Below are 12,975 nucleotides of genomic sequence, written 5' to 3' on the forward strand. Positions count from 1 at the left end.
TCGGGCTGGAAACATGAGCTACATACATACACTTGGCACTGTGACACATACCTGGGCCCAGCACTCAGGTGGTAGGGGTGGGAGGGTCAGAAGTCCAAGGCCACCCTTGGCTACATATCAAGTTCAAGGCTAGCCTAGGTTACGAGAGACTCTGCCTCAAAAACAAAACAAAAACAGACTCAAGATAATTAAATTTAAAATCATGTTCTTGAGCTGGACAAGTCGTCCACTTCTTTAATCCCGGCACTCGGGGGGCAGAGGCAGAGGATCTGTGTGAGTTTGGGGCCAGCCTGGTCTACATAGCATTTCAAGACTACAATGAGAGATCCCATCACAAAAAGTTTATTTTTTTTTAAATCATGTTCATTGCTGGCAAGAGGCTCCTGTTTCTCTGCAATTGATGACAGCTAATAATTACGGGCTGGGAGAATCTTACTCTGACTTGGTGCAGATCAAGTGTAGGTCAATGCGTCTCATGACTTCCAGAGAAATGGTCCTCAGATTTTCTTCCAACCACAACTTCTACATGTCTCACTTCTGCCGCTTCTTCCCGTAATGGGGATTTAGAAGATACTTCTACTGAAAGTAGAATCTTCACTTGGATCTTCAGATGCCTGACGTAACCGAAGCACAGGGCAGGACCTTCAAACCCTTAGCTCCCTGTCTGTACCCTCTCTTGAACTGTTACACTTTGGATCAGATTCCAATTTGACGTTGCACAGACACACGCCGTGTGTTTAGGCAGCATTACCTAAAGCTGGTCATTTCCTAGGACCAGGGCTGGAGGTCAGTGTGTGCAGGGTTCTCTTAGCAAGCACAGAGCCCTGGGTTCCACCCCCAGCCCCACAGAAACTAGCTGGGGTGGTGTGTGCTGTGATCTCACAGTTGAGAGCGGGAGGCTGAAGTTCAAGGTCATCCTTGGCTACAGAGGGAATTATGGACTAGTCTGGGTGGGCTACAAGAGGTTGTTTTAGCCTCTCGGTTCCCCTAAAAAACAAGAAGCAAAACCTGGTGAGATAGGCTGGCTAACCAAAAGTTTGTCCAATCTCTCCCCTTTCTAGGCTGAAGGAATGAAGATGAGAGAAATTGAGACAATCGTCTGGCTTAACAGAGACAACACAGTCAAGACTGTCAATCAATCATCTGACTTAACAGAGACAACACAGCCAAGACTGTCAGTCATTAGTGTTTGCAAAACTATGTTCGGGACCAGCAGTGTAGTGTCTGGAAGGCTCCCACCATGGCCCCCAAACAAATGTGGAGCCAGGCATTGCTCCCAAATCACCCATTTTGTTCTGGTAACATCTCCCCTTCCCTGGTCATCTCTCTTCTCCAAACAGTTGATCGTTCATATTCTAGGAACCCGAAGCCCACAGAAGTCTCTGCTTGCACTGCCAGGGCTAGACTTGAGAGGTGATCAGCCAGGGCTTGTTGTTGGGAGCGGCGGGCTATGTTCCTAGTTCCTGGCACCCGGCCGCCCACACAGCTAGCTTTATACCTGAAATAACTACACGGAAACTGTATTCTTTTAAACACTGCCTGGCCCATTAGTTCCAGCCTCTTATTGGCTAGCTCTTACATATTGATGTAACCCATTTGTAATATTCTGTGTAGCACCACGAGCTGGCTTACCAGGAAAGATCTTAACCTGCGTCTGTCTGGAGTGGGAGAATCATGGTGACTGCCTGACTCGGCTTCTTTCTCCCAGCATTCTGTTCTGTCTACTCCACCTACCTAATTTTCTGTCCTATCAGGCCAAGCAGTTTTCTTTATTAGTTAACCAATGAGAGCAACAGATAAGATACAAGACCCACCTCCATCAAGGGCTGGGAAAATGGCTCAGTCAGGAAAGAGCCTGACTTGCAAGCATGGACCCTGCATTTGATTTCCCCCCCCCCAACTGATATTAAAAAGCTGGGTATTAGCAGGGTATGATGGTGCCTAATCCCAGCACTCGGGAGGCAGAAGCAGGCATCTCTCTGTGAGTTTGAGGTCAGCAAGTTCCAGGAGGCCCTGTGTTAAAACAAACAAACAAAAAACACCACAGCAAAATCTGGGTAAGGTGGCAGGCATTTGTAATTCCAGAGCTGAGAGACAGAGACAGGGAAATCGCTAAGTCTGACTTATCAGCCAGCTTAGGCTAATTGCTGATTTCCAGGTACCTTGTAAACAAAATAAAATAAAAAGAAAGAAAAGATGAATGGACCTAAGATATGACACCTGTGTTTTTCTCTGGCTGCTACATGCTCACACACATGTGCACATACACGCACCTGAACACATCCTCACCTGCACCCAATGGAACATTTGCACACACATGCAGGATAAATCAGACCATGTGTTGACCAAGACTGCTAGGGCTGGGAAGATGGTGGCGTGGTGAAATGGTTATCAGTGTAAGATCCTGTGTTTGGGTCCCCCGAGTCGTGTAGCCTATGACTGTGACCCTTGACCTCCAGTGGTAAGGTGGGAGACAGACATAGAAGAATCCTTGGAAACTCCCAGGCCAGCTAGTACACACCAAAAAGCAACAGGAGAACTTGTCTCAAACAAGGTAGAAAGTGAGTGAGGAACAAAACCCCTTGACCTCCATGAGTATGATTGTACTTGTACAAAACACACCAAAGGTATAAAGACAGCGTGACTATGCTTGTTTCTTGCCTCCTGATTTTGTCCCTTCTCCATAAAACCCCCCAAATTCCCTATATTCGCCACCATTCACCCCTCGATTTGTTTGAGGTGAATGAGTGGACCTGGCCCATTGGGACACCTAGAGCCAGGCTTTCAGACCCTCACTGGGAGATTCTATGCTGGTACTTTGAAACTGAGTTACATCCTTAGTCCTATTTCTTAACATTAATGTTTTTGTTTTGTTTTTGTTTTTCGACACAGGATTTCTCTGTAGCTTTGGAGTCTGTCCTAGAACTAGATCTTGTAGACCAGACTGACTTCAAACTCACAGTGATCCGCCTGCCTCTGCCTCCTGAGTGATGGGATTAAAGGCATGTGTATCAATGAAAGCCAGGCATGGTGGTGTGGTGTGTGTGTGTGTGTGTGTGTGTGTGTGTGTGTATGTGTATGTATGTATTCATGGGTAGCTGCAGAGACCAGAAGAGGGAGTCAGAACCCCTGGAGCTGGAGTTAGGTGGTTGTGAGCTGTCTGCCATGAGTGCCGGGAACTGAATGCAGCTCCTCTGAGGAGTGGTAAGTATTCTTAGCAGCTATCCCTCTAGCTCCTTGTAGAAGGAGCGACAGGCTGCTTCCCGCCGCCCAGCTCCTGGCCACTGGCTAGCTTTACCCAAAATAATTACATGGAAACTGTATTCTTTTAAACACTGCCTGGCCCATTATCTGTAACCTCTTATTGGCTAACTCTCACCATCTTGATTAACCCATTTTTAATAATCTGTGTACCACCACGAGGTGGTGGCTTACCGGGAAAGATCTTTAACCTGTGTCCATCTCAGAGAGGAGAGCTATGGTGTCTGCTTTACTGTCTTCTTCCTCCCAGCACTCTGTTTTGTCTACTCCGCCTATCTAAGCTGCTGTCCTATCAAAGGCAAAGCAGTTTCTTTATTAATTAACCAATGAAAGCAACAGATAAACAGATGACCCACCTACATCAGCTCCTCCTTTCCCTTCTACTGATTTTGGCTGTTTCTTTAGGAGCCACTGCTTGCACATGTATCTATCTGTGTGCGAGTCTTTCTAATGAACTATTAGGGACTGTCCTCTTATATTTGCATTCGTTGTCTTATTTTGTGTGTACGTGTGTGGGATGTGTGTCACTGCACATGTGTGGAGGTCAGAAGATTGGCTCCCTCCAGCCTTGTGTGTTCCAGGGATTGAACTCAGATCATCAGGCTTGGCTGCAAGCGCCTTTACCTCCTGGCAAATTTGCCAGCCCCGATCCTCCTTATGGTTGTGTGTCTTCCCCTATCCATTTCTCTTTCTCCCTCCAGTATATTCTTAGGGTGTGTGTGTGTATCTCAGGTATCCTTCCTCAAATGCTGTCTACTTTGTTATTTTTAAAAATTCTCCATCTTCCTTCTTTCCTTTCTTTTTATTATTTTTTATTTATTTGGAGATGGGGTTGTTTGCATGGCCCAAGTTTGTCAGTCAGGCAAGGCTGGCTGGACATTGAGCCACAGGGATCTGCCTGACTCTGCCTCCTCAGCACAAGAACTCCACGTTGGTACCCCATGCCCTGCTGTTCATGTGGGTTTGGGGCTATGTCTTTATACCTAAAATAAGTGTTTTTGATAATACATCCTGATCATGGCTTCCTCATCCCCCAACTGCTCCCAGATCCTCCTCCATCTTCCCATGCATCCAGCTCCATGCCTTCTTTTTTAAAATTTTTTTATTAATTTTTATTGGGCTTTACATTTTTTCGGCTCCTCTCCCCCTTCCAACCCTCCCCCAAGGTCCCCATGCTCCCAATTTACACAGGAGATCTTGTCTTTTTCTACTTTCAACTTCCCATGTAGATTAGATCTATGCAAGTCTCTCTTAGGGTCCTCATTGTTGTCTAAGTTCTCTGGGATTGTGGTTTGTAGGCTGGTTTTCTTTGCTGTATGTTTAAAAACCACCCATGAGTGAGTACATGTGATAATTGTCTTTCTGTGTCTGCTCCATGCCTTCTTTATTTCTCTCTTTGGAAAACAGACAGGAGAGAGAGAGAGAGAGAGAAAGAGAGAGAGAGAGAGAAACAAATCATAACTTACAAAAATCAAAAGCAAAACAAAATCAAGAGGAAGCACAACAAACACACATACCCAAAAAATAAAAACCCCAACCCCAACCGGAAACCATAATACACAAGCCAAAGAGCAGTAAGACAAAAGATACCCAGACAACGCCAAATGAACACAAAGTTTACAAAAACACCACTGGGTTCCCTTCATGTTGACCCTCTACTGCTGGCCTGCCCTCAACAGTGGTCAATATATCCAGTGAGAGTCCTTTGGAGAGAACTAATTTTTCCTTGTGTCTTTGTATTTAAAACACATCTTTTATGAACAGCTTATAACACAGCCTTGCAGTCTGACAACTTATGCATTTAAAAAATTTACACTTCAACAGACTCAATGCAATGCCCATCAAAATCCCAGCAAAATTTGTCAAAGACCTCAACTTCATATGGAAAAACTAAAATAAAAACAAAAACAAAAAACCCAGGATACGGTGGTGGCGCACGCCTTTAATCCCAACACTCGGGAGGCAGAGGCAGGCGGATCTCTGTGAGTTCGAGACCAGCCTGGTCTACAAGAGCTAGTTCCAGGACAGGCTCCAAAACCACAGAGAAACCCTGTCTCGAAAAACCACAAAAAAGGGCTGGAGAGATGGCTCAGAGGTTAAGAGCATTGCCTGCTCTTCCAAAGGTCCTGAGTTCAATTCCCAGCAACCACATGGTGGCTCACAACCATCAGTAATGAGGTCTGGTGCCCTCTTCTGGCCTTCAGACATACAGACAGACAGAATATTGTATACATAATAAATCAATAAATATTTAAAAAAAAAGAAAAACCACAAAAAAAACCCCCAGGATAGCCAAAACAATCCTGTACAATAAAAGAACTTCTGGAGGTATCACAATCCCTGACTTCAAACTCTACTACAGAGCTACAGTACTGAAAACAACCTGGTCCTGGCATAAGAACAGACAGGAGGACCAATGGAACTGAATAGAAGATCCGGATATCAATCCACACATCTTCGAATACCTGATTTTTAATAAAGAAGCAAAAAAAATATCAAATGGAAAAAAGAAAGCATATTTAACAAGTGGTGCTGGCATAACTGGATATCAACATGTAGAAAAATGAAAATAGACCTATATCTATCACCATGCACAAAAATCAAGTCCAAATGGATCAAAGACCTCAACATAAAGCCAGCCACACTGAATCTTATAGAAGAGAAAGTGGGAAGTACACTTGAATGCATTGGTACAGGGAACCACTTCCTAAATAGAACCCCAGCAGCCCAGACTGAGAGAAACAATTAATAAATGGGACCTCATAAAACTTAAAAGCTTCTGTAAAGCAAAGGACATGATCAACAAGACAAAACAACAGCCTACATAATGGGAAAAGATCTTCACCAACCCCACATCAGACAGAGGTCTGATCTCCAAAATATGCAAAGAACTCAAGAAACTGGACACCAAAAGATCACAGAATTCAATAAAAAAAATGGAGTACAGACCTAAACAGAGCACTCTCAACAGAGGAATCTAAAATGGCTGAAAGACACTTAAGAAAATGTTCAACATCCTTAGTCATCAGAGAAATGCAAATCAAAACAACTCTGAGATTCCATCTTACACCTGTAAGAATGGCCGAAATCAAAAACACTGATGACAACTTATGCTGGAGAGGTTGTGGGGAAAAGGGAACACTTCTGTATTGCTGGTGGGAATGCAAGCTGGTACAACCCCATTGGATGTCAGTGTGGTGATTTCTCAGAAAATTAGTAAACAACCTTTCTCAAGACCCAGTAATACCACTTTTGGGTATATATCCAAAGGATGCTCAATTGTGCCACAAGGACATGTGCTCAACTATGTTCATAGCAGCTTTGTTTGTCATAGCCAGAACCTGGAAACAACCTAAATGCTCCTCCACCAAAGAATAAATAAGGAAAATGTGGTATATCTACACAATGGAGTACTACACAGCAGAAAAAAATAACGAAAGCTTGAATTTGTCAGGAAAATGGATGGAACTAGAAAACATCATTTTGAGTGAGGTAACCCAGACACAGAAAGACAATGATCACATGTACTCACTCATGGGTGGTTTTTAAACATACAGCAAAGAAAACCAGCCTACAAACCACAATCCCAGAGAACTTAGACAATGAGGTCCCTAAGAGAGACTTACATAGACCTAATCTACATGGGAAGTAGAAGTAGAAAAAGACAAGATCTCCTGTGTAAATTGGGAGCATGGGGACCTTGGGGGAGGGTTGAAGGCAGAAGGGGAGAGGCAGGGAGGGGAGCAGAGAAAAATGTAGAACTCAAAAAATATCAATTAAAAATATACATACAGAAAAAATTACACTTTATTATTTTTTATTGTGTGGTGGGGAGGGGCATATACTTTGGGAGGTCAGGGGTCAGCAGGAGTCAGTTCTCTCCTTCCACCATGTGTGTCCCTGGGTTCAATTCAGGTCGTCAGGCTTGGCAGCAAACACTTTTACTTGTTTAACCATCTTGCTAACCCAATTTGTACCTCTAAATATATATACATATATATAGACAAATGTATGTATACATATACATATATAAACATCATATACATATAGACATATACATATGTCTACTTAGTTGTTAGACAATTTTGTACTATGTGATTTGATCATACTCACATTTCCTACCCTAACTCTTCCCAGACCCACCCCTCTCCCCTTCCCACCCAATTTGCATTTTATTTTTTCCATTAAGATCAATTTGTGCTTCGCAGACATTCCTGGATGTGCTACCTTCAGCTAGGGGCTACACTCTTAGAGAAAAACGTCTCTTCCTCTCCCATCAGCTAACAATTGCCAATAGCTCCTCAGCATGGGGTAGGATTTCATGTACACACACACACTCCACGCTGGGATTTGGTCTGTGTTGGGCGTGCTTGGGTCTTGCACATGCTCTCCCAACCTCTGTGAGTTTGTATACACTAGCTGCCCTGCTGGCTCCACATCCTATGCAGGATTCCTACTGCTGTGAAGAGACGCTGTGACCACAGCAACTCCTACAAAGGAAAACATTTAGCTGGAGCTGGCTTACAGTTGAGAGGTTTAGTCCACTGTCATAATGGTGGGAAACATGGCAGCATGCAGCAGACATGGTTTTGGAGAAGGAGCTGAGAGTTCTACACCCTGATCTGCAAGCAACAGGAAAGGAATTGCTGCACTGGGCGTGGCTTGAGCATATATGAGCCCTCAAAGCCCTCCTCCACAGTGACACATTTCCTCCAACAAGGCCACGTCCACTCCAACAATACCACACCTCCTAATAGCGCTACTCCCGAGAGTCCTTGGGGGCCATAGCCATTCAAACTACCTCAATCCAGAAGAGTCATTCACTGCCTCTGGCTCTTACCCTCTGGACCTTTTTAATGGTCGTATTTGCCAAGTGTAGAAAAAGGTTAACAGGGCAAACCTAAGACGCATTCCTAGAAAGATCTGCTTGCAGAGCTGGCCTTTGGTTGGCCTCAAGGAGCCTGGCAGCCACACAGTCTTGTAGACCAACAACTTACTGATAAGGGGCCACAGCCAGCTGTCCCTTGTGCACTTGTACGAAGGGCTGTGCTTGTGAAGCCCTGCCCGGAACACGAGGCTTCTCCTCGGAGGACAGACACCTGTCTGCACAATCCCAAAACTCACAGGGTCAAGGAACTCCAGAATTCCTTCTGGGACTTTGGAATTTCACTGTGGGCTAGGCCCAGGTGTGGCTACTTGTCTATTCCCCTTAAAAATGTTAGATTCTTTGCCAGGCTCAGCACAAACTTTTAATCCTAGCACTCAAGAGGCAGGTAAAACTCAGGTAAAGTTCAAGGCCAGCTAGGGCAGCATGGTGTGACTCTGTCTCTAAAGAGAAATCCAGAGGAAGGGAGAGAAGAGGACAGGAGGGGAGAGGAGGGAAGAAGAAGGGAGAGGGGAGGAGGGGAGAGGAGGGAAGAGGAGAGGAGAAGAAGGGAGAGGGAAGGAGGGGAGAGGAGGGAAGAGGAGAGGAGAAGGGAGAGGGAAGGAGGGGAGAGGAGGGAAGAGGAAAGGAGAAGGGAGAGGGAAGGAGGGGAGAGGAGGGAAGAGGAGAGAAGAAGGGAGGGAGGGGAAGGGAAGGGAAAGGAAGGGAGAAAGAGGAGGGAAGGAAGGGGAGGAAGGGAGAAGAGGGAAGGAAAGGGGAGAAAGAGAGAGGAAGGGAGGGAAGGGGAAAAAGGGAGAGGCAGGTAGGGGAGGAGGGTATGGGAGGAGGGTAGGGGAGGAGGGGGGCGAGAAGGAGAAGAGGAAAGAAAAAGAAAGAAAGGTAATCTAGAATTCTGTTAGGTTTGGCTATAACATGCTCCTTCAAAAAGTACAGATATCAGAAGTTGATCTTAATGGACATAATCCAGTGTTTACAAGTAGAGATTTTAGGAAGCAGATGGATCATGATGATTTGGTCCTCATGGAGGGACATGGAAAGGGTCGTGATTAGAGTACTGAGGGGGCTGAACTGTGCAAGGTGCGGCCTGGTCAGAGAGTGCACACCACTAGGGCTGTTATTGTGGGTGTGTGCATCTTCCCTTGGCCACTCTGTATTACCTACTTTTCTGTGGCTGTGATAGAATCCCACAACTAAAAAACAACTTAGGAAAGAAAGGGTTTGTTTGGGCTTATGGCTCCAGAGGGATAGTGTCCACCAGGGTGGGAAGGCAGGGCAAGAGTTGAAAAAAAGCAGGGGGGGGGGCAGAAGCAGGAAGCTGGATGATCACATGGTCATTCACGCTTAGGAAGAAGCTGAGAGGTAGGACAGGAAGTGGGGTGAGGTTATAAACCCTCAAAGCCCACCCACTCCGCAGTGACTGAATGTCTCCAGCAAGGCTCTTACTCCTAAAGATTCTATAACCTTCTCTCTCTCTCTCTCTCTCTCTCTCTCTCTCTCTCTCTCTCTCTCTCTCTCTCTCTCTCTGTCTGTCTCTCTCTCTCGTTGTTTTTCTTTTTTGAGACAGGGTGACTGGGTTTTTCTGTAGCTTTGGAGCCTATACTGGAACTAGTTCTTGTAGACCAGGCTGACCTCAAACTCACAGAGATCCTCCTACCTCTGCCTCCCCTGCTGGGATTAAAGGTGTGCACCCCCACTGCCTGGCCCATAACCTTCTCAACAGCACCACCTACAGGAGAATCAAGTATTCAAATACATGAGCCTATGAGGGACATTTCTCACTCAAAGCCCTATACTGCCCTCTCTTTTTCCTGTTCACAATGATGTGAGCAGCCTCCTCCTCCGCATACTTTCACAGCCTGCTTTACTTCACGTTCAGCAAAGGCTTCTGCAGAGCGAGTGATGGTGCATACCCAAGACCCTACATTTGGGAAGTGGAGACGGGAAGATTAGAAGTTCAGGCTTGAGGACATGTTCATACTCACTGTGAGCATCTCTTTCCAAATCCTCTTCAGGGACATTGAATCTGTAACTTGGGATCACAGTGGAAATATCTTCACCATAGGAACGGGCAAGCACTACTATAGTGAGTGCTCCCTCTGTAGGGCCAGATGGGAAACATTTATCATTAGCACCTCAGCCCATCTCGTCTGTCTGTCCACCAAGGCCTCCCCAGGCATTTGTCAAGAATTGTGCTGTAATAATAATTTTTTTTGAGACAGGGTCTCACATATCCCAGGATGGCCTTGAACTCAGTGTGCAGATGGATGAGATGACCTTGAACTCCTGCCCTCTCGTTTATGCCTTCCAATGCTGGGATTACGGTACTCAGAAGTAGACTTCACGCCGTGATATTCCAGTTGCATTTGGGGCAGACAGCATGGGACCCTTGGCGACAAAGACCTACACTTTCTGCCCCTAATCTCCCAGACCCATTTCTTCTTTCACCTTCTAAAAGTCCTCCAGGCTTTTCTGCCGTGCTTGTCTTGGAGCACCCTGCTCACCTTCTTTGCCCCTTTCTGAAGCTTCTTGGTTGGATGTGTCCCCTCTTCCAAAGAGTCCTTTGTACTTGAAGGGACATGGTACCTCATTAATGTTTACTGCATCCAGGCATGGAGCCAGGAGCTCAATAAACAGCAGTTCACTCTTTGTCCCTCTAGACACTGCACAGGGAAGAAGAATTTCGTCTTCACTTCCCAGATAACGATGATAACACCACAGTTGGCAAAGCCAGGATCCAAAGCGGCCCTGCTTGCCCTTGCTGCAGAGACTTCACCATGCTAGGCCACCATTACTTTTTATTTTGTTTGTCCAGTGGACACGGAGGTCTTAGGTATCGTGTCTGAAATGGGTGTTTCAGGACCAGGATTGGTGCTGTGAACTTGCGATCCCAGAATTTAGGAGGCTGAGGTCGGGGAGTGTGAGGTCCAGGCCACACTGGATACACCCTGTACCCTTACCACACTGGTAAGACCCTGTATCAGAGATAGAGGCGGGAGGAAGGGAAGGGTAAGGAGGGGAATAGAGAGAAGGGGAAGGAAGAAGAAAGGAAACAAAAAGAGAAGGAAAACTTTTCCATTCTCACTTATGAGGAGGAACAGCTCAAGGTTGAGCCCTTAGACATTATAGAAAATGTAACGGCAGAGATCCAGGGTGAAGGAGAAATTCCTCCTGAGAGCAAGACATGATCTTTGCTTGTAAACAACTAGGAAATGACCACACTTTGACTATAACATTTGAGAGAAGCCCACCCTCTATCTCATATTGAGACTTCATCCTAAGGGAGGGGAGAAGTGGCCTAGTGCAGCGGCGTATGCCTGTAGTCTTTAATTCCAGCACTCGGGAGGCAGAGGCAGAAGGATCTCTGAGTTCAAGACCAGGCCAGTCTACAGAGCCAGTTCCACGACAGAGAAACCCTGTCTCAGAAAAAAAAAATCACAAGAAAGAAAGGTCAGCCAGCTGGCCTGCAATGCTACAAGGAAGAAAATGGCAATTTAGTGAGTGTCCTTTGGATCAGTGCAGTGAGTGCTGGGTTTTTATGGCCAGGCACATTGACAGACTGCTCTGGTCAGATGTCACCCCGCTGGGCTGCTTCAGCAACCGGAAGATAAGGAGTCCTGTGAATTACTGGAAAGACTGGAACCGTAGAGACAAACAAACAAAGAATTAAAGGGCTCAGCAGGTGAAAGTGCCTGCTGCCGAGCCTGGCGACTTGTTTATCCTCAGGATCCCAAAAAGAGGAGGTAGGAGCAGAAAATTTATTCCTTCAGGTTGCCCTCCCGTCTCCACATGCATGCAAACACACACACATAAATAAATGTAACTTAAAAAATAACGAGTGGAAAGAGAGAGGGAATACAGGAGGAAGGGAGGGGAAGTGAAGAAATAGCTCCTCACGAGATAGCTAGGATTCCGTCCTCTGAGACATAGAATGTTTGGAGGAGCTAGGGAGACGGCTCACTTTTTGTGAAGCCCTTGTCATTCAAGGGTTAGAACTCGAGTTGGGTCCCAGAATCCATGTAGAAAAGCCTGGTACAGTACACCACTGTGTATACAGTTATAAACCCGCACTGGAGAGCGGGTACAGGTGAAACCCGGGGACGAACTGATCAACCAGTCTAGCTGAATTAGTAAGTCCCACGTCCACGGAGAGACCGTATCTCAAAAAACAAGACGGGGCTCAGCAAAGGTCCTTGCAGCTAAGCCTGATGACCCAAGTTCTATCACTGGGACCCACGTGGTAAAAGGAGAAAGCCGCCTCCTGCAAGATGGTCTCTGACCTTCTCAGAGGCACTCTGCATGCATTTGAGAGAGACTGCATATATGCATGTGCATGCTCGAATGTCTGAATGCTCTTGTGAGTGCGTGCACACACACAAAACTAAATAAATGTAAACTTTAAAACTGGGTGCATGACTTCTGAGGCATGACACCCGAGGTTGGCTTTGACTTCCATATGCACCCCGAAATACTTATGCACTCCCATGTATACAAGTACATGACATTCACACGTGGGTACATGCACTTAACACAATGGCCGCACATTTCCTGACGTTGGTCCCCTCCATCATTCAAGGTTGCTCCTTCTGTCTTTAGGTGACTTTGCTTTCCCCAGCTGTCTTCCTTCTCTTTCTTTGAGCTCAACCTCTCCATAGCTCTTCTGCCCGCTGGGATCTCCAAGGAGAGATGGAATCGTGATATTGCAATGGACAAAAGGGTCCCTTGTGGGTGCAGCTGTTTCTTTGAACACTCCAGTTGGGCTAGCTGGTTAGAGATATCACTAAATTTGTTTTCTAATCTGGGTTTCTTGTTCATGTTCAAGGCAAGTCTTT

Source organism: Microtus pennsylvanicus, chromosome 1 (assembly GCF_037038515.1).
Source record: "Microtus pennsylvanicus isolate mMicPen1 chromosome 1, mMicPen1.hap1, whole genome shotgun sequence".
NCBI classification, from domain to species: Eukaryota; Metazoa; Chordata; class Mammalia; order Rodentia; family Cricetidae; genus Microtus; species Microtus pennsylvanicus.